The following is a 22,163-nucleotide window of genomic DNA, read 5'->3' as shown; positions in this document are numbered from 1 at the left end:
GGGAAGGACGTGGAAAAACTGCACAGTGCTGTGGGAACGTGCACCCACTGTGGGAAATAGTTTGGCAGTTTCTCAAAACAGACAAACACAGAATTACCACATATGACCCTGAAATTCCATTCCTAGGTATATGCTCAAAAGCTGAAAAAAGGGGCTCTAACAGATGTTTATACACAAACATTTGTTGCAGTCTTATTCACAATAGCCAAAAGGTGAAAATAACTCAAGTGTACATCAACAAATAAATGGGTAAACAAAATATGACATATACCTACAATGGACAATTTTTAAAAACTTTAAAAAAGGAATAAAGTTTTGTCATATGTGCTACAACACGGATGGACCTGAAAACACTGTAAGTGAAATAAGTCAGATACAAAAGGACAAGGACTGTTTGAGCTTCCACTTATATGAGATATCTAAAATGGACAAACTCATAGAGACAGAAAATAAATGTGAAATTATCAGGTTCAAGTTGGAAGAGAAAATGGAGTTACTTCTTAAGCAATACAGAATTTCTCATTGGGGGAATGGAAAAGTTTTTGAAATAGTGTGGTGACTACTGCACAACACTATAAATATAATTAATGCTACTGAATTATACACAAATAATAAACGGCTTCCAGAAATTGTCTTGAAAATTGTGATATATACAGTGAGTAGTTTTTTACAGAGCTTAATTTACAAACTTACTTCTTAAAAATATCTCAGTACCCCTATAAGCTAGGTAAAACAGAAAATATACTACAGCAGATGAATAAACTGGTACTCCATTCTCAACTTCCACCAACAATCCCAAACAATTTACAGAAAATGTTTCTTATGCTTCAGGATTACCTGGAGGGCTTAACAGACTTCTTCCTCTGGATGGAGCTGGAGAAGTCTACATTTCTAACACGTTCCCACAGGAGGCTGACTCAACTACTGGCAGGGGACCACACTTTGAGAACCACTGGTAAAGATAATTTACAGAGAAATTCAAGATAAAATCAATATAAATTAATGAACAGTATGAATGAATTCCGCAGTGCCAAAACAATGCAGCCTAAGAACTTGGGGACCTAACGCCTTCCCCCATAGTTGAAACTTCAAATATCTAGGAATTGATGGTTTGTAAATAATGCTTTACAATTTTTCTTTTCCAACCTTCTAGAGACTATGAATCTGAAGGTATAGTCTGTGAGAAGGATCTAATGTATACTGCATATTAAGAGCAAACCCATGTTCTAGAAATTAAATGAGAAGGAAAGACTGAAATCTTCTGTTGACATCTTAAAAGCCTAATCAAAAATGTACCCTGTATTGGAGTTCCCGTCGTGGCGCAGTGGTTAACGAATCCGACTAGGAACCATGAGGTTGCGGGTTCGGTCCCTGCCCTTGCTCAGTGGGTTAACGGTCAGGCGTTGCCGTGAGCTGTGGTGTAGGTCGCAGACGCGGCTCGGATCCCGCGTTGCTGTGGCTCTGGTGTAGGCCAGTGGCGACAGCTCCGATTCGACCCCTAGCCTGGGAACCTCCATATGCCGCGGGAGCGGCCCAAGAAATAGCAAAAAGACAAAAAAAAAAAAGTACCCTGTATAGATAACTCACATTGTCATTAGTGAACCAAGAGAATACTTAATGCTAAGATTTTTCTTAAGGAAAGAAAAAATTGAGACCACCAAATTAAATAAACAGATGATGGCTATAAACATTTATTTGTATACCATAACCACTGGAAGGAAGCTCTTGGAAAAGTTTTTACAACTGTTATTATTAAATACCCCCAAAAAAACAAAGAAAATTTTCAATCATGTTTCCATAAAGTAACATATTTAGTACAATGTAACTTGTAAAGAAATCCTCCAGTTTTGGTGGTTTTTTTTTTTTTTTTTATCTTTTTGTCTTTTAGGGCCGCACCCACGGCATATGTAGGTTCCCAGGCTAGGGGTCCAATCAAAACTAAAGCTCCTGGCCTACACCTCAGCTCATGGCAACACCGGATCCTTAACCCACTAAGCGAGGCCAGGGATCAAACCGGCATCCTCATGGATGCTAGTTGGGTTTGCTAACCACCAGGCCATGAGGAGAACACCTCCTCCGGTTTTAATTAGCACAAAATGAATCTGCTGGGAACTAAATACAAAGTCAGCTACAAAGAGAATTTAAACTAATTGCTGTACAGCAGGGTTATGTGTCCACATCATCCAAAGTAGTTTTAAGGCAAAAAGATTTTAAAAGACAGTGAAATACGGGTATCAGGGAAAAAAGCATGAAAGAATTCCAATCTTCAATAAAGAAACTAATACTCCTCAATGAAATGGCTGATTGCAGGGCAAGGGGGAGAATGCACAAGATGAGCCTGGCACATCTCATGGTACTAGAAAGTCAGTCAATCCTCAAAAACTGATGAACCGTGAGCCTCCCTGAAAAGATTTCCAAAGGCCAAAACTGGAATAATCTGAGCACCAAAATAAATAATGATGGTAATAGATTAAATCCGTAGAGCAAGAATCTAAAAGTCTTTTTGATCTAAGTAGAATAAAAATCTGTATGTCTGTTCTGATATGAATAAAAAAATGAACACATATACAAGACAGGAAAGCTTCTCCTTAGAGGAAAGTCTCAACCAATAAATGCAGAAGGAATGATGGAAACAGAAAAATCACCATTTGGCAAATATAACAGTAACAATCATTTCAGTCAAGAATCACCAACAGAAGTAAAAATTAAGAGAACATGATGAAAAATAAGATAGTTACCTGGTCACAAAGTATCTTCCTACAGAATATTTATTAACTACAAAGGAAGAGCACACCTGCAGCAAACAAGCCCAACTGTTTCACTGTAACAAGTATACAAAGTTAACATCACTGGTAATTGTATAAATCAGTTATCAATGTCCCTCCTATCAACCTTAATGTCACTTCTATAGCATTCTTAACCAAAAATGTTTAACCTTAACTGAATCATGAGGAAAAGCACACAAATCCAAACTGTGGGACATTCTACAAAACTACTGGTCCGTATGCTTCAAAGTTCAAGAGTCAGGAAAGACAAAGATTTGGGAATTGTTTCAAATGAAAGAAAACTAAGCGGAAACATAACCAAAATGCCCCTGCATTAGATCCTATACAGAGAAAGGAAATTAGTGAGACCACTGGTCAAATCTGAATAAAGCCTAAAGATTAGATTATAGCATCAAATGTGTTAGTTCCCTAATTTTATCTGATAATTGCATTGTCATTGTATAAGATGTTAACATTTAGGGAACCTGGATGAAGGCTGTATGGGCATTACATGTAATATTTTTGCAAATGTTTTCTGAATTTGAAAAAAAAAAAAAGTAGGGAGTTCCCATCACGGCGAAGCGGAAACAAATCCGACTAGGAACCATGAGGTTTCAGGTTCGATCCCTGGCCTTGCTCAGTGGGTTAAGGATCCGGCATTGCCGTGAGCTGTGGTGTAGGTCACAGACGCAGCTGGGATCTTGCATTGCTGTGGCTGTGGTTTAGGCCGGCAGCTACAGCTCAGATTCCACCCCTAGCCTGGGAACCTCCATAAGCTATGGGTGTGGCCCTAAAAAGGAAAAAAGACAAAAAAAAAAAAAAAAAAAAAAGTAAAACCACCAATAAAACAAAGCTAATAAATCAGAATACACTCTTGTTGGTTGGTTGGTCTTTTTAGGGCTGCACTCGCAGCATATGGAAGTTCCCAGGCTAGAGGTCGGATCAAAGCTACAGCTGCGGGCCTTCGCCACAGCCACAGCAATGCCAGATCCGAGACACATCTACGAGCTACACCACAACTTGCAGCAATGCTGGATCCTTAACCCACTGAGCAAAGCCAGGCATTAAACTCGCATGCTCATGGATACTGGTCAGGTTCTTAACCCGCTGAGGCACAATGGAAACTCCAGTCTTGTTTTTATATCAAACCAAATAATTAATGTATCTGTGAAGAAATTATTACTGTTGACCCATACTTTCATGGGGATAATAAACAAAATGATATGTTCTGGAGTAGATATGGAGGTCAAATAACTACCATTGCTTCTTGCTAAAAGAGTGAGATGAAGAGAAGTCAAAAAAATCAGAAATAATCTTATATAATTTCTGCCAAAAATTTTTACAATAACAGCTTTCAACTGGGAGCAGTACTACCCCCTTTAGCTTTTTGAATCAGTAATTATACACAGCTGCAGCAAACTGACACCACAATAGGGAGGGGACCAGAAAAGCATGGGACTATCTCATCGGTGGGGTGTCTTATCCAAAATACTACCAGCACCCATATTGACACAAACTCCCTACAGGATGCTAAAGAATGGGAAGATGCAGTTGTTGCAACAAGGAAAAGTACAATTGTTACTGCTGGTAAATGGAGCCTGAGAGGCCCAGATGTGCAGAACCTCCCAGTCAGGAAAGTTAAAGCGCTTGTCATAAACAAAATCACATATTCATTTAGGCAATTAGCTGTGATTTAAACTGAGGTCTCTTGTGCTCCCTGAAGTGGGAGTGGTAGGGAGGATGTAAAGTAGATTTTCCCAAATGTAGGCATTAAGAAACATTCTCAACTCCCATGAATGGGTAGTATACACACAAAGATGTTGACGGCAGCATTTTTTTATACTGATTACAAAAAAAAAAAAGAACTGGAACAGTAGTTAAATGACCATTTTGCTGGAAGAGCTGAAATAAGTTTAACAGCTCTCTGGTTAATAAACATTTAGTATATGGAGTTCCCGTCGTGGCACAGTGGTTAACAAATCTGACTAGGAACCATGACGTTGCAGGTTCAATCCCTGACTTTGCTCAGTGGGTTAAGGATTCGGCGTTGCTGTGAGCTGTGGTGTAGGTCGCAGACATGGCTCGGATTCCACATTGCTGTGGCTCTGGCATAGGCCAGTGGCTACAGCTCTGATTCAACCCCTGGCCTGGGAACTTCCATATGCCGCAGGAGCAGCCCTAGAAAAGGCAAAAAGACAAAAAAATAAAATTAAATTAAAATAAATAAATAAATAAAAATAAACATTTAGTAGAGAGTATAGCTTTGCAGAATTTCTATCAGAACAGGAAATTTTCATCTCTAAAGGAATCTCGTTAAAGTTTTATACCTCTAGTACTAAATTCCTGGAAGTATAACTCTTGAGTCAAAGGGCGTAGTTACTTTATTTCCATAGATATTGTCAAACTGCTCTCCAAAAAGGCTGCATAAATTTATACTCCCAACACTGAAGGAAGGAGCATGAAAGAGGACTACAGACCCTTCCAGTCACAGGTCAAGCCTAATAAGGGACAAGAGTAAAACCAGATCTTCTGTAACTGAAAAAAAAAAAAAATTGAGAAAGCTATGAGCTTAGCCCAAAATGATGCTAAGGAGCAATTAAAGAAATCTCAAAAGACAGTGATTGGGGAGAAAAAATGAAATTTTCATGACTGTACTCACTAAACCAGTCTACTAAAAAGACTAACTTCACAAAATCCTTTTATATTATCTTTTGGTGTGGTTTTGTTTTTTTTTTTTTTTCTTTTTTTTGTAAAGAGTAAAGCAATAAACTTTTTTCTTTTGGTCAAATGACTAGAAAATTGTTGCAACATAAACTACCAAACCATCCATCTTTTCCCTCACTATTTTGAAATACTGCCTTTGATAAATACCTATGTATATTGGGATCTTTTTTTAAGTATTTTACTCAAATTCAGGCAAAAATGTTTTATTTACCATCATTTCATGACACTTTTTAATATCAGAAATAGTTCCTTTGAAAAGTAAAAAGCACACCTTTAGCCTTCAGAATGCAAAGCTTCTGAAAGGACTGATCTAGAAAACAAAGTCTGGGATTTTATTATTTCTGTCCAAAAAGAAGCTGGCATCACTTCTCTCGCCTTTTGTTCATCAAATGCAATACGGATGTAACAGAAAGGTCAGGAGCTTAGTTAAAATCAGAAACACCTAGATGAGAGAGTTCCCACTTGGCACAAAGGAAACAAATCTGACTAGGAACTGTGAGGTTGCAGGTTCGATCCCTGGCCTCGCTCAGTGAGCTAAGGCTCTGGCGTTGTGGTGAACTGTGGTGTAGCGACACGGTCCAGATCTGGCATTGCTATGGCTGTGGTGTAGGCCAGCAGCTGTAGCACCAATTAGACTCCTAGCCCGGAAACTTCCGTATGCCATGGGTGTGGCCCTAAAAAGCAAAAAAAAAAAAAGAAAGAAAGAAACACCTAGATGAGCATTCTAACTCTGCATGAGTAATTACGTAAAAGCTCTGTCCTTCCATTTTTTCACTTATAAACAAAAGCCCAAAAAATCCATACAAAGTTTCCTTTTTCCCGTTTATATTTCCTTATCTCTTTTTCTAAGTATAGGTAATCAAAATTCAAGTGGATATACCTTTTAACCCAGTAATTTCACGTTGGAGAAAATACCTTGGCAAGAAAAAAAAATGAGAAAGGTTTCAATACTATTATGAAAAGATTTCCAAGATATACTGTGAATAATTTTTTAAAGTCTCTATACTATGCTCTTTTCTATAAAATGGAGAAAATACCACTATCCATTTATATTTGTGTGTGTGTGCATATGCACACACATGCACATAAAGACATTCTGGAAATTATTTTTAGTAGATTAAAAATATTTCATTTTTACTATTTCAGACATGTCAAAAGAAGAAAGACTGACTCTATCCAGTTAAGAAAAAAAAAGACTGTGGCCCCAGAAAAAAATAAATTGCTAATAGTGTTAACCAGAAAATGAATGATTTGAATGAGTTCCATGTATCAAAGGCTGACTCAAATCAGGTGATTTTTTTCTCCACATTTTATGAAAATGAATAGGTTTCTGTTTGACAGTACAGACAAATCCAAGGGAATAAAAGTATTTGTTTTACTGCAATCTTTCTCTTTATTCTGCTCTAACAGTTGCCTTTCTAAACTCTCCAAATTTCCAATCTACCTATCTATCTATCCCTTGGGTTTATCAATGAAGTCTTCATTCTTAAAATTTGGTTCATTTTTAAATTAACTACAATTGATCAATTTGTATATATTGTCTACATAATCTATCATTCATTTGTAGCACATATTTCAGAAATGTTAAAGCACAACACAACGGAAAAGAAGAGTAGAAAGGAAAGCAGTCTGAGGGTAAACTTTGTAAGAGTTTTAATGCAAATTAAGTACCTTCAATTACGTTTTATAAGCAACAGGGAGCCACTCAAAGTATGAACAAAAACAAGGGATGATGTGAAGAAAGTAATGGACTTGGAATGAATGCAATCTCAAAAACTGGGAGGTTAGTCATAATAGCTAAAAATTGGAAACAAGCCAATTGTCCATCACCCGAAGAATAAATAAACAAAATGAGGTACTTCTATACAATGGAATATTACGCAACCATAAAAAAGAATTGAGTATTGAGACATGATACAAGACAGAAGAACCTTGAACATTTTGCTAAGTGAAATAAGCCAAACACAAAAGGGCATATATGCATGATTCCATTTATATGAAATGTCCAAAACAGGCAAATCCACAGAAACAGAAAGTCGATTCATGGTTGCCCAGGGAACTGTGGAAAGGGGAAGTGGGAAAGGACTGCTAATGGGCATCGGGTTTCTTTCTGAGGTGACGAGTATGCTATAGCATTAAATAGTAGTGACAGGCGCAAAAACTTCATAAATATACTAAAAACTATCAAACCGTATACTTCAAAAGGGTAGATTTTCTGGTATGTGAATTATATCTCAATAACAAAAAAAGCTGTGTGTGTGTAAAAGACTACAAGCAGGAAAAACACAAAGCAACTATACTGGCTTAGCAATGATACATAAAAGCCATCAGAGTTCCTACTGTTAACCCAAACTAGGAAGCACCATTCAGATAACTGTGTCCAGAGTACCACTCAAAAAGACCCTATAGCAGGATACAGCCTGGGACTCTAACTGAATACATTTAAGCTAAGAGGCAAAAAAGATGTCAATAGTTCTTGATCGATGTCTGAATGTGAAGAGGAATTAAGACAAAAAAGGAATCCGTTTTCTTTCCGATTTAAAATGAAACATTTACAAAGAGAAAATTCAACAAAAGTTTAACACTTATTATCTTCAGATTAAGGGGGAAATGCAATCTACAGAATCTTATCCAGACTTGCCCATTTTCAACAATGAGATTACCTGTATAAAGAAAAGGTATAGGAGTTCCCATCGTGGCACAGTGGTTAACGAATCCGACTAGGAACCATGAGGTTGCGGGTTTGGTCCCTTCCCTTGCTCAGTGGGTTAACGATCCGGCGTTGCCGTGAGCTGTGGTGTAGGTTGCAGACGCGGCTCAGATCCTGCGTTGCTGTGGCTCTGGCATAGGCTGGTGGCTAAAACTCTGATTTGACCCCTAGCCTGGGAACCTCCATATGCTGCGGGAGCGGCCCAAGAAATGGCAAAGAGACAAAAAAAAAAAAAAAAAAAAAGAAGAAGAAGAAAAGGTATAAAAATGTACTTGCATTTACAAACAAAAAACTCTGTATCTCAACCACAGAAAACCATTCTGAAACACTCAAACCCTAATCTGAGAGTCAATCATTGTTAAAGCCAATTACTTGCTGAGTCCACATGCAATTATCTCTGACAGAAAAGAAAAAGTTTATAACCCATACCTGCACTGCCCAATATGCTAGCCCCTGCTAGTGAGCACCTGAAATGAGATATGGTGTAATTACAAAACACACACCAGATCTCAGTTAATAGGAGCTAAAATATTTCATTAGTAAGTTTTCATGGTTTTCATACTGATTTCACGTTGAAGTGATACTATTTTTGATAAATTACATTAAATAAAATATATTATTAAAAGTAATGTCACCTGGGAGTTCCCTTGTGGTGCATTAGGTCCAGCGTTGTCACTGAAGTGGCTTTGTTTTTCTTCTTTAGGACACACCCGTGGCATATGGAAGTTCCTAGGCTGGGGTCTAATCAGAGCTGCAGCTGCCAGCCTACACCACAAGCCACAGCAACGCCATATCCAAGCTGGATCTGCAACCTACCCCACAAGTCATGGCAATGCCAAATCCTTAACCCACTGAGTGAGGCCAAGGATTGAACCTTCGTCCTCATGGATACTAGTTGGGTTTGTTTCTGCTGAGCCACCTCGGGAACTCCACCACAGTGGCTTGGGTTGCTGCTGTGGTGAGGGTTCAATCCCTGATCCAGGAACTTCCACATGCCACGGGCACAGCCAAAACAAAAAAATTTTTGAGAAAATTAATGTTATTTGTTTCTTTCTGATAACATTGGGACTGAATTCAAGCAACAGGGACTGAATTCAAGCAACAGCTGTGGCAATGCCATATCCTTTAACCCATTGCACCAAGCTGGGGATCAAACCCATGCCTCTAAAGCAACCCAAGACCACCACAGTCAGATTCTTAACCCAGTGTGCCACAGCAGGAACTCTCACCTGTTTATGTTTAGTTTTTTAAATGTCGCCACTAGATTATTTATATATCTGGCCTGCACTGTACCTCTATTGGACAACATTGTGTTAAATGGTAGCTTTCTGAGAGCTTCACAAGTCCTCCCTTGGTTCCCTTTTTCTTATGTTCCAAGGAAGTAAGATTTTTCCCAGAGTGTCTCCTGCACTAGAAAATACTGCACACACCAAGCAACATAAAACAAGCACTAAACCCTAAGAAGGGACATGGGGAAAAAAAAATCTCTGAAGTTCCCTAAATTTCAACTTATACCATGAATCTTAATAAGAAAAACTGAGATAAGTACATTCTGAGATTCTCCTGGAGGGCTAGGGCTATGCTAAATAACAGGGGGGTAGGGGGACTTCAGACAGTAACAATGTGAAATTTTGTTAGAAGCTTAGAACTTCTAGCTAAAAACTGCTTCTGTTTATGGTCCTTACAAAGAAAATAAGTAGAAAAGCAGACAAGGAAGCCACTCAAGCACACATTCGGTTCAGGACAGCCTACTCTGGGTATGCTGGAAAAAACAGAAGGCAAGAACATCCCAGAACTGTTCTCAAAGAGCTTCCAGGAGAATCATTTTAATCCCACACTGAAGGAATTAAACCTAAATCCTAAAGAAACTATTTCCCTAAGAATGAAGGGAACTGAAGATAACACAAAAATTAAGAATAACGTCTCTATATCCTTTTTTTCTCACTGCTTAAAATACCAGAAAATGCTAACTAATCTACACTAACAAAAACCAGATCGGTGGTCACCTGGGGCTGAGGCTGATGGAAACATCTTGATTGAGGCAGTGGTTTCATACATACACTTGTCAAAATTCATCTAACGAAACACTTTAAATAGATGCAGTTTATGTTTATATTATACCTCAATAAGCTGACTGAAAATAAATAGGAAAGCAATCGCCATTTTTTTCCTTGGTGATACATAAAATAACAATTTGTCTTCTAATTGATCGTGTAGTAGATGTAAGTCTAAGATGGTCCTCAAGATTATAACAACTTCATATACACATGTTCTCAAAGTTATTCAACTAAATATTAATCGAAATGCTGTTGTGAAAGGGCCTTTACAGATGGAAGTAATGAGATGACTTGAAATTAGTGAGATTATTCTAAACAGGCCTGACCTAAAGAGACCAGTTCTTTTTTTTTTTGTCTTTTTGCCTTTTTCTAGGGCCGCACCCGAGGCATATGGAGGTTGCCAGGCTAGGGGTCGAATCGGAGCTGTAGCCACCGGCCTTCACCAGATCCACAGCAACGCGGAATCCAAGCCGCGTCTGCAATCCACACCACAGCTCACGGCAACGCCAGATCCTTAACCCACTGATCGAGGCCAGGATCGAACCCACAACCTCATGGTTCCTAGTCGGATTCGTTAACCACTGTGCCATGACGGGAACTCCAAGAGACCAGTTCTTAAAAAGAAGGCAGAGACTCTCCTACTGGTAGCAGACAAACTGCAGGGAGACCACATGGCAGGGGAAAACATACATATATACATTAACACATGCTCGGTCAACCTTATAGTGTAGACAATCGAATGCTATTAAAAATAGCCTGCACTTCTACTGATCTTATTGTGTGCCAGGCACTGTTCCATAAATAATACATAAAAAACAAATGCATAGATGATAAATACAGTGTAGAACAGTGATTAGGCTCCCAGGCTGTCAAATCAGACTGCCTGGATACAATTCCAGGCCTACTACTAACTAGAGGTGGGATACTGAGCATATTTAACTTCCATGTGCTAAGTTTCCAACTATAAAATAGGGATTTAACAATACTTAACCTCAGAAGGCAACAGTGAGAACCGAATCAGTTAATACATACAAAGAACACAGAATACTGCCTGCCTGGCACATACTAAGCACTCAAATGCTGACATCAATATTATTTGTATAATAGTACCACATTAACATGCACTTCTAAGAAAGGCAAACTGTGTATTTGCCAAGGATAGTAGCTGGACTGTCCACCTGGCTAGCTTTATTTTTTTTATCCAACAGTATGAATTTGCCAGGGCACATTTAAAAATTACTACTGTATTTTTCACCTTAACGAAATATTTACAGGTTCAAGCATTGTGTCTGTGTGAAATACTAATTGAAACTTATATGGAGACATTAAAAGCTGATACTCTGGGGCTCTGCTACACAAAATATAGCTGTGAGGACCACCAAACCAGCATCATTTAGAAGAACGCCTGTTAGAAATGCACAGTCCCAGAGGACACAATGCATTTGGCCAATATAGTTTATGTTTCCTTTCCATGGGAGGGACACTATTTCAGGCTTCTTTTTCTTCTTTGAGTACTCAGTATTTCCTTTCCTGTATTCTTGCAATACTCCGTATTTCCTCTTAGGCTGCTGAATGCCATTCAGTCTTTGAACAGCAGGTGCAACACTATTTTTCAGGCTATTTTAAGGAGAAAAATAACATTATTTAGGCCATAGAAGCCTTTCAAAAATATGTTTATGCAAATCAGATACTAGGATGCAATATTCAAATCCAAATAAATATTAGTTTATAGTTAATGATGCTTGATAACCAAAAAAGTGTTACAAGCCACCAAGAAATAAGATTATATAACAACTACAACATGAAAAACTGATGACTAAGACTGGGTACTGCTAAGTACCCAAGGTCTTAATTAGGACCAAGTTCAAGGTCTTAATCTTTATATACAAGTACTTAAACTTCTGAAATAAGTAGTTTGGTGTCACCTCATTAGTATAATACAGTGGTTCTCAAAGTTTGGTCCCTTGATGAATAGTTCTCACTTATGAACTTGTAAGAATTACATTCTTGGGTCTCAGCCCAGACCTACTGAACAAATACTAGGTTTCGGGACAAGCCTCCCAGGTGATCATGATACATACCTAAGTTTGCAAATTACTGGAACAGTAGTTTTGGTATAGTAAATTTTCGATCACAAGCTTGAATGCAATTCCGCCTGATCAAGTTTGGAAATACACAAACGTTGGAAATGGGACACTATAATAATGAAACCCAACCTTTATGCCTGGAGATAGGTGCACCTATGACCAATCCTGTGAATTATGAAGAAATTATGTGATTTACATGTAATGTTGTTCGAAGTTACTGCACATTTACTTGACGTCTACTGTGTGATTACTTATAAACTCTGCATAAACAAACTTTTCACAAAACCACCTTTTTTATAAGTATGCAAACCTACACTCTACAAGGTGAAAATAAAACTTACTTGCCTGGGGGGAGGAAAAAAAGGCAACCTATATGGTAGATAATGTGAAAGAACACTAATGAGTCTAAGACTTAGAACCCTAAAATTTTCACATGATTAACTGACTCCTTTTACGCCCAATTTAAAATTCTTATTCATCGAAATTCAGTTCCATTCAGGCATTTTTCATCTTTAATAGAACACCATTCAGCACACCGCTCTTAGTGTTTTGCTTGTAACTTTTACTGAAATTTTACAAAAGCACTGAATTATAATCCTGGAAGGAGCAGAGTTCAAATGTATATTAACTATGGTTACTAATACAGTATTTAAAATTCAACCAAGAGGAAAGAGAAAATCTTTCAGGAAACTTTTTTAAGACCAATATCCAGGCTTAGCTCTTTTTAAAGTAACAAAATAAAATTTAAAACTATTTAAATCTCCTAATGAACTAATAATAACAGCACACAGATGTCAAAACTCTGTTCTCACTATATTTACTAAATGTAAAACACTTATAAATAAACTAATTGGGTAAGGAACAGTCCTGCACAAAGTTTGGGGAGGAAGGAAAAAGGCATTTTTTGAAATGATAAACACCATCTCAGCAAACAAAAATGATTTAAGAAATCACATAAGAAAAACACTCCACAAATTCCCACTGACTTAAATAATTTATATCTTAGAGACCAGCAAGTGTTGATTCTCAAATTTTCTTCTATACCTTCCAAGCATGCCAAAGCGTAAGTTTTCAAATCCTAAATGATGTAATTCTGAGGCTCATCCTCTAAAACACGAGTCTCTTTCAAAAGATTTAACTCTTAACTACAAAACACATTTTACACATAAGAAAATATTTATAAAAATCACCCTGCAGAGTACCCACTGTGGTACAATGGATTAAGAATCCGACTGTGGCAGCTCAGGTTGCTGCAGAGATTCAGGTTCAATCCCTAGCCCAGCACAGTGGAGTTAAAAAAGCCAGCACTGCTGCATGTTCAATCCATGGACAGGGAACTTCCATATGCCACGGGTGTAGCCATTAAGAAAAAAAAGAAAAAGAAAGGAAAAAAAAATCACCTTGTTCCATGACCTTATAGATTTTGCCCAGAGAGATATCTCCTACCACTAATATATATCTGGGACACCTGTCCTGATGGTGATACCAAGAGCAAGACTAAATTTAATAATAAAAAAATAAAAAATAAAAATTCAGGTTGGGGCAAGTAAGCTATAATACAGGTTTAAATTTCATAATTATCTTGTGTAAGGACATAACCTGGGGAACTGCTTCTCCATGAGCCTGTACAGGATGAAATCCTATCTTTTTCCCCTCCTATCTCAGTACTATAATTCTCAATACAAAACTCCTCCACTGAAACTCAAGAGGCAGCAGCACGCTGATTAAAAGCATCGGCCACAGAGTCAGGTGGATCTGGATTTGAATCTCAATTCCGTTGAGTTCAAATTCCTAAATATATGTTTATAGAAAATTCCGTGAATCTGTTTCTCCTGCCAAAAAACAGGCTTATTAGTACCTATTTCATAGGCACTATTGTGAGGAATAAATTAAACAATACATGTAAAAATCCTTGGCACAAAAGTGTGACATACAACAGATATTCAACAGATTTTCAATAAGAAAAACAATGACTGTGAAGTTATTAAGTTACCAAATTATCAAATCTATATTCTTGTCAAGCTTCACAGCCCTATCCTAGCTAATTCTTTATAAATAACCAGGGGAAGTTCTAAGGTCAAAAGCAATCATCACCAAAAGAAAAAGGACCAAGCAGGCAACTCCCTCACCCTCTTTTCTCCCATGCTTCAGTAGCCTCAGCTACATACTTGAGAGTAAAGACATACTCACTGTTGGGGCCCAAAGACAAAGGAGATCAGAGGCCTGATTTTACACTTGTACTTAATGACAGCTCATCCATGATGTTAGACTGATACCATACATTTGTCTTTCCAAAAAGCTCAGCACTAGAATGGATATACAGGTGAAAAAGAAACCAACCGAAAGCATCTTTCAGGCAGTATGTATTGGGCCAAGTTTCTTTACTGGGTCAAGAAAAAAAAGGTGAACTTAATGCATCACTTGTACCAAATACCTGGACTGTTTTACTTCTCAGATATGCTTTCCAGAAATGAAGAAAAAAGTTTACATGAAATCTTTATCACTAACTTTTGCAACTGGCTTCTAATTCACTCCACAAATATTCACTGAACACCAACAGACAGGCACTACACTGAGCACTTAGAAAAAATGGTAACAAGATAATATCCTGGTCTCATAGAGCCTATTAAAAAATTTTCCCAGTTTGGAGTTCCCACAGTGGTGCAGCAGAAATGAATTCGACTAGGAACCATGAGGTTGCAGGTTCGATCCCTGGCCTCGCTCTGAGGGTTAAGGATCCGGCATTGCCCTGAGCTGTGATGTAGGCTGCAGATGAGGCTCGGATCTGGCGTTGCTGTGGTTGTGGTGTAGGCCAGCAGCTATAGCTCCAATTAGACCCCTAGCCTGGGAACCTCCATATGCCATGGGTGCGGCTCTAAAAAGACAGGGAAAAAAAAAAATCTTCCCAGTTTGGTTTTTCCTCTCCCATTCATTTGTTAACATATGCCTACTATATGGCAGCAAATGTTAGGCATCTACAGAGAAAGAGATATTTACTGAAAAGATGAATAAAGTAAAACACTTGTCCTCAAAGAACTGATAGACCAGTAGAATAAAAAAATACAAATAACTATGTTAAGTGCTATAAAAGCACCACTATGGAAAACAGAATGGAGAAAACTAAATAGAGAACAACCATATGATCCAGCAATCCCACTCCTGGGCATATATCCAGACAAAATTTTCATCCAAAAAGATACACGCACCCCTATGTTCACTGCTATTTACAATAGCCAAGACATGGAAACAACCTAAATGCCCATCGACAGATGAATGGATTAAGAAGATGTGGTACACATACACAGCGGAATACTATTCAGCCATAAAAAAGAACAAAGTAATGCCATCTGCAGCAACATGGATTCAACTAGAGATTCCCATACTAAATGAAGTAAATCAGAAAGACAAATACCCTATGATATCACTTTATATGTGGAATTTAAGATATGGCACAGATGAACCTATCTACAGAACAGAAACAGACTCACGGACATAGAAAATAGACCTATGGTGGCCAAAGGTGGGGGTGAAGTGGGATGGATGGTGGTTTGGGGTCAGTAGATGTAAAGTATTACATTCAGAATTGATAAGCAATGAGGTCCTACTGTATAACACAGGGCACTATATCCAGTCTCTTGGAACAGATCATAATGGAAGACAATACGAGAAAAAGAATGTGTATATATATACATACATATATGTATGACTGGGTCACTATGCTGTACAGCAGAAACTGACTCAACACCATAAATCAACTATACCCTAATAAAAAATAAATTTAATTTTTTAAAAAGCACTATAAAAGCCATACAGATACTGTGGGGTAACCTGAAGAAAGAACTAACTCAACTTCACATTAACCAAGACAGGCTTCCTAGAAGGGATATTTAAGTACAGCCTTGAGAGATAAATGTTTCATAGACGAAAGGAAAAGAATACTCCAGGCAGAGAAAACAGCAAGGTACAGAGACATACCTGAAAGTATATACATGCACATAAGCACACAAAAAATATGCATTAAATATACACATGTTGCATACGAATGGATATACAGTCAGTTTCTAGATACAAGTGAAGAAAGTCAGTATTCATATAGACTCTAACTGGCATAGTACCTTACACCATGAAGAAAATAACCAAATGAGAACAACTTAATGACAGAGCAAGGTCTCCCAACCTGAGCACCACTGACCTTTTGGACCAGATAATTCTTCAGGGCTGTACAACGTTCATACCCACTTGATACCAGCAGAACCCTCACACACACCTTTCCCCCAGCTGTGACCATCATGAACACCTTCAGATGCTACCAGATGTTCTAGGGGGCCACTGCCATGTGCCAGGCAATGCTGTATGCTTCTCATTTATTATCTCATTTAATCTAACAACATAATACTCGTGAGGCAGTTATTATTTTCCCCACCTTACAAATAAAAACACTGTGGCCAAAGGTTAAACAACTTGCCAAAAATCTCACAACCGGCAAGTGTGGTAGCCCATGCTAAACCCGCACAATGGGGCTTTAGTTCTTGCTCTAATCACCGATCTGTTGTCTCTTATTCATGCTTCAGCCTTTTTCATTGATACTTGAAAACTTGGTATCTTGAATCTTATCTAGAAGTAAAAACTAAAATTATCCACACAAGTGGAAGTTAAAAGACTCCCAACCTCAATTCAGGATAAACTAACAAGCATTTTTCAAGTACTGACTATACATATGCCCAGTACCTACTTTAGCAACTATAGTGATGCAAAGAAAAGAAAACTACATTTATAAAATGATCATTATACAACTACAGATGTGATAAATTCATTTAAGTAATTTAAAAAAATGAAAAAGAAAAAAAAAAAACAAAAACAAAAACAAAGACCAATCAACACTCAGCCTTTATGAATGGAATGCAGAGTGGGCCGGGGCAGGAAGAATCAGTAGGCTGGGGTGGGAATGATCAGGTCCCCACTCAGGTCTGTAGCATGGGGATATAAAAGCAACTGTAAAGTGAAAAAAAAAAAAAAGAATCTGCTTCAGGACCTTCTCCACACATTATCTCTCTGAAATCTCATGACATCCCTGTGAGATAGGTATTACCTTTTTTTTCAAGTGAGGAAGCTAAGGTTCAGAATAGAAAAGTGGGGGAGTTTCCTGGTGGCTCACTGGGTTAATGATCTGTTGTCACTGCTGTGGCTTTGGAACTTCTGCATGCTGTGGGTATAGCCAAAAACAAACAAACAAACAAAACACACCTAAAACAAACAAAACAGAAAAATGGTGCATGACCTAACAAGGCTTACAATTTAATTGAAAATACACGAATAACATTTTTTTTAGGAGTTTCCATTGTGGCTCAGCAGTAACACACCCAACTAGTATGCATGAGGACGAGGGTTTGATCCCTGGTCTCACTCAGTGGATTAAGGATCCAACGTTGCCGTGAGCTGTGGCGAGGAGCAATACTTCTGTAAACAATGTGAAACAGAAGCATGCAGACTCAAAGGAAAGATCTGTAATAGCCAATTTAAGCAGGAGGCCAGGGAAATGGTGAGAAGTAATAAGTCTGCCTTAAAACTAAGATTAACCAGTAGCTAGAGACAACGAGACTAGTCTGTGCTTATGGGGTGCTCCTGCCACAAACAGAAGCACAGGAGCAACAGGAACAAACACAAAAGATCTACAAATGAAGACGGAAAGGGCTGCTTAATGGATGCTTCGACATATGAAGTCACACACCAAATTTCGTAAGATAGTGATGGCTTATCCACTTTGCTTTATGTATCTTGTCTCCTGCAACCAGAATGTAAGTTTCAAGAGGGCAGAGATTTTTATGGTCTGGTCACTCATGAGATCAATGCCTGGCACAGTAAATTCAGTCAATATCTGAAAGCAGTATTCTAAACAGTGACAGTCAGTAAATATCTGAAAGGCAGTATTCAAAACAGCAACATATTCAGAAACAAAGGTCACAAAAGCCTTCAGCATTCAAAAAATAAAAAAAAGCAACCACACAGAAATAACAATAATATTGTAATATTTATTATTATTGCAACAACTAACATTTATTGAGCACTAATTCTGAGCCAGACACTGACCCACTATCTCAATCCTCTTAATTCCCCTATGAAAGAGGTAGGTACTGTTATTACCATCCCAGTTTTACAGGTTCACCCAAAGAATAAATAACCTTCGCAAGGTCACAAAGCAGCACAGCTGGAACCCAGGCCCATCAACTCCAAGGCTTGCTTCTTAGTTACTATGTCAAACACATACAAGTATCCTTCTTAGGTAAAGCTAGGGAAACATGGCCAGTGGGGAAAGACAACAAAAAAAGAAAAAGAAACTCCAAAGGAGTCAAAAAAGATATGTCCGCCCCTTCTCCTAGCAGGTACTGTGGAAATTTTCCTACCCCAGGATACCCCAGATATCCTATACAGATTACCTATACAGATTAAAACTTCAGTGGTTAAGAATCCAGATGTTTCCAGTGGGGGGAAGAGATTGTTAGTGATCGTGATCCAAAACATCAGCATCCTATGGATACTGACCAGTTTTGCACCTGTCGTACATTTACTTCAACATCTTTGACTGCCTGTGTAAAAGGCTCTTTTGATTCTGTGCAGGAGTTTGTACTACCTTCTTGGTTCCCTCATTAATGAAATCTTTGACACATTCATTTTAAAAAAATAAGAAGAATCCAGATGCTAAAAATCTAGGAACTAAGGTCAATCATCTAATTGCAAACATCTAGGTGGACTCATCTAATCAACATTTCAAAGGGTGGTAGATAACAGGTGGTAACACCCCAGGTCCACAACCCAAAGAAACAACAGGGTGTGACCTCTGACTAAGGCCGACCTCGAAACTTCAGAAGTCATTCTCCCACATGGCACAGCCGCTTTGCTTCCCTCCTCTGCTCTGCGTGGCCCTCCCTCCTCTGGACACTCCAGCTCTCCACTGCTGCTAAGTGGCCTTTACAAAAACTCCAAAATTCCATTTTTCCTGCTACTAAGTTAAAATCTTTATATTTCTCTAAGGAAAAAATTCCCACCTGTGTAACACTCAGGTAGAAGAAGATTCCCCACTCATTACAGCAGCATTCCGAAGGTTACATCATCAAACACATGAGAGTCAATGAAGAGACCACCAATCGTGCAAAAGAAAGCTGATGACCTATATCTTTTCTTATATAACCTTTGGCTATTACATACATAATAAATGAGCAGGAAGAAATTAAACTCACTAGAGAGACCAGGCTCTTTTCGCATCTAGCCAGTAACCTATTCATTATTACTATTACACTTTCTGAAGAAAATCTCTAAAATGGAAAGAAGCCTAACTTCAGAAGTTTAACTCCAATCACTACCAACAAAGACAAAATATTAAATTTGTTTAAAAACTAGAATACTCCTTAAATTATATACTTAACCAGAGAACCACTGACATATGCCAATCTAATTTCTGCATTTACACCGGGTCTAAAGCAAATCTGCATTAAAAGAAGTTAGAGAATGAGAACAAGAGTTGGCAAGATAAACAGTGCTAAGAAACATATCTCGATCCTTTCTTTCTGACTTTGGATTTTTTTTATACACTTATCTTAAATATACAGTTCTATTAAATAAACAGACTGTGAAGGCATAGCCAAATTGTTCTCAAAATAGAAATACTTTCCAAATACAAAAAAAAAAAGATCAAGAAGCATTTATTTCTTGAATTGGCCAACAGAGCCAAATTTGAAAGAAAAGTTATTTCTGAAAACTGATCCTGTATTTAATAAATATTAAGCACAAAAAGGGAATATCCAACTCTCTCTCCCTCTCTCCTCATTTTAGGAAAAGGAGAAAACTAAACAAAATGACCTAAATAAAATTCCTTCAATCTGAATCTGAGATGTAATGATACAAATAAAATTTAGTAAACATCTTCCTGATTTTTTTTAAGCTTCTTATTTTCAAGCTTTAAAGAGACAGTTAAAAGACTTGATAACCCATTATATCTTGATATTTCTAAATGGACAATTTCAACCACAGTCACTTTCAGAGATAATTATTCAAAAAAGATCTTCCTAATCTAAGCATTCTTGGGGTCCTTGGAGATTAATTCAAACTCAGTTATGTTTAAATCAGTTTTTCTTTTCTATAAATAATAAACATAGCAATCCTGCCATATTCTCTACTTTTTAAGTTTTTTTTTAATAAAGTATTAATTAATGAATCATACACTGGTTCCCATGCTTTTGAAAACCCTGCAGAATTACATCAGTATTATTTGTCAAACTCAAGTAATGAATTTAAGTGCTGGGCAATATAAAGCCTGACTTTAGCTTTCTATGTCACAGTTTAAAAGATTTTAAATTTAACATGGTTACAATGACATTACTATCTGCCAAGCACTGGAAGAGCTCTGCCTAAGTTTAATACTATCTCATTTAATCCTAACAACGCTGTTTACCCCACCAAAGGTGACTAAGAAGATAAGTAAAAAGATAAGTAGCTTGGTCCCAGGCCACACAGTTAAGAAATGTACTGCCTAACTAATGAGTCTTCTGCCTCATAGCATGAATGTATTTTAGGAGGGAAATAAGAAATAAATTAGCAACCTGTTGCTGGTTCCAGGTATGCATAATACTTTCAACCACTAGGTGGTTATAAGTTACTCACTATTATCAGTGAGGCAAATCCTTCTCAGACCTAGAGGGATGTCATGCAAAAGCCTATTTCACTACCCCTTTCACTACCCTAAAAAAGCATACCATCCTAAAAGTCTCGTAAGATATATACTTTCTTTCAAAATCACACTAGAAATTTGTTTTGACACTTCACATTTGGCCTAACATATACTGACGGGTTCAGTATCTCAACCTACAGTGACCTAACTCAAAAGAAAGGCTAAGTGGCATTACCAATATATTGCACCATATCTTTTATTATTTCCTAAATTCCACAGTAGTCACACAGAAAGGAGCATCTAGCACAATACACGTATACACTGACAAGTACACAGCACATGCCTAAAGCCACCTAGATGCCCAGTAGCTAACCCTCAGCTGGAAAAAAGGGGCAGAGGTGACACAGAAAAGAGCAGAAACTGCACCATATCTAACTGACCTACTAGTTATCCCTTAGGTGATGGGGAAAGAGCAAAAGATAAGACACTCAAGCAATAAGGTCTCCTGCACATTTTTGTTTATTATTTTTCAACTACCTGCACTGCAGGATAATGCAATGCAAGCATGGGGATGTTCTTATTGTCTCTCTTTTTTTTTTTTTTTTAATGGGCTGCCCCGAAGTATCTGAAAGTTCCTCACCTAGGAGTCGAAGCAGAGCTGCAGCTGCTGGCCTACATAATAAACACAGCAATTCCATATCCGAGCCGCATCTGTGATCTACACCACAGTTCATGACAACGCCAGATCCTTAACCCACTGAGCAGGGCCAGGGATTGAACCCACATCCTGATGGATACTAGTCGGGTTCTTTACCACTGAGCCACAAGGGGAACTTGGCTTTTATATTTCCTTGCATTAGCTTTACAGTTTCAGAGAAATCAACTGTTACTCAAAACTTTTTAAGGGTACACTTGAGAAAAACTGTTTTAGTTAATGTGTCATTCAAGTACAGATGCTCCCTCAAATGTATTCCAATTCTAAAGGTAGAAGGAAATTTTAAATAAACTTGTGCGTAAAAGTATAATTATTAGAAAACATATATTCCACAGTATTCAGGAAATAGAGTGGAGATGTAGAAAATACCCTCTGAACACACTGTGAAGGAGATCATGAAATGGTATTAATGAGGTATCACCAGAAAGCAGTGAAAATCTGAA

General features: G+C 37.8%; 1 protein-coding gene and 1 long non-coding RNA gene across 6 annotated transcripts in view; one reads left to right on the top strand and one right to left on the bottom strand.

The window, feature by feature from the left end:
* FBXW7 (F-box and WD repeat domain containing 7) overlaps window positions 1–22,163 on the bottom strand; it is a 217,359-nt gene that overhangs the window by 188,451 nt on the left and 6,745 nt on the right. The gene's annotated exons all lie outside the window — the stretch shown is intronic.
* On the top strand, window positions 5,486–15,194 carry LOC146400906 (uncharacterized). Its single transcript, XR_014812802.1, has 2 exons — window positions 5,486–8,175; window positions 10,869–15,194. It is a non-coding gene; the product is annotated as an uncharacterized LOC146400906 (long non-coding RNA).

This window comes from Sus scrofa, chromosome 8, assembly GCF_054392235.1.
Source record: "Sus scrofa isolate SSC_HxYL_T2T_F1_AM1 chromosome 8, Sscrofa_HxYL_maternal_Yorkshire_Landrace_v2.0, whole genome shotgun sequence".
NCBI lineage: Eukaryota > Metazoa > Chordata > Mammalia > Artiodactyla > Suidae > Sus > Sus scrofa.
This window is presented reverse-complemented; position numbering and strand designations above follow the sequence as displayed.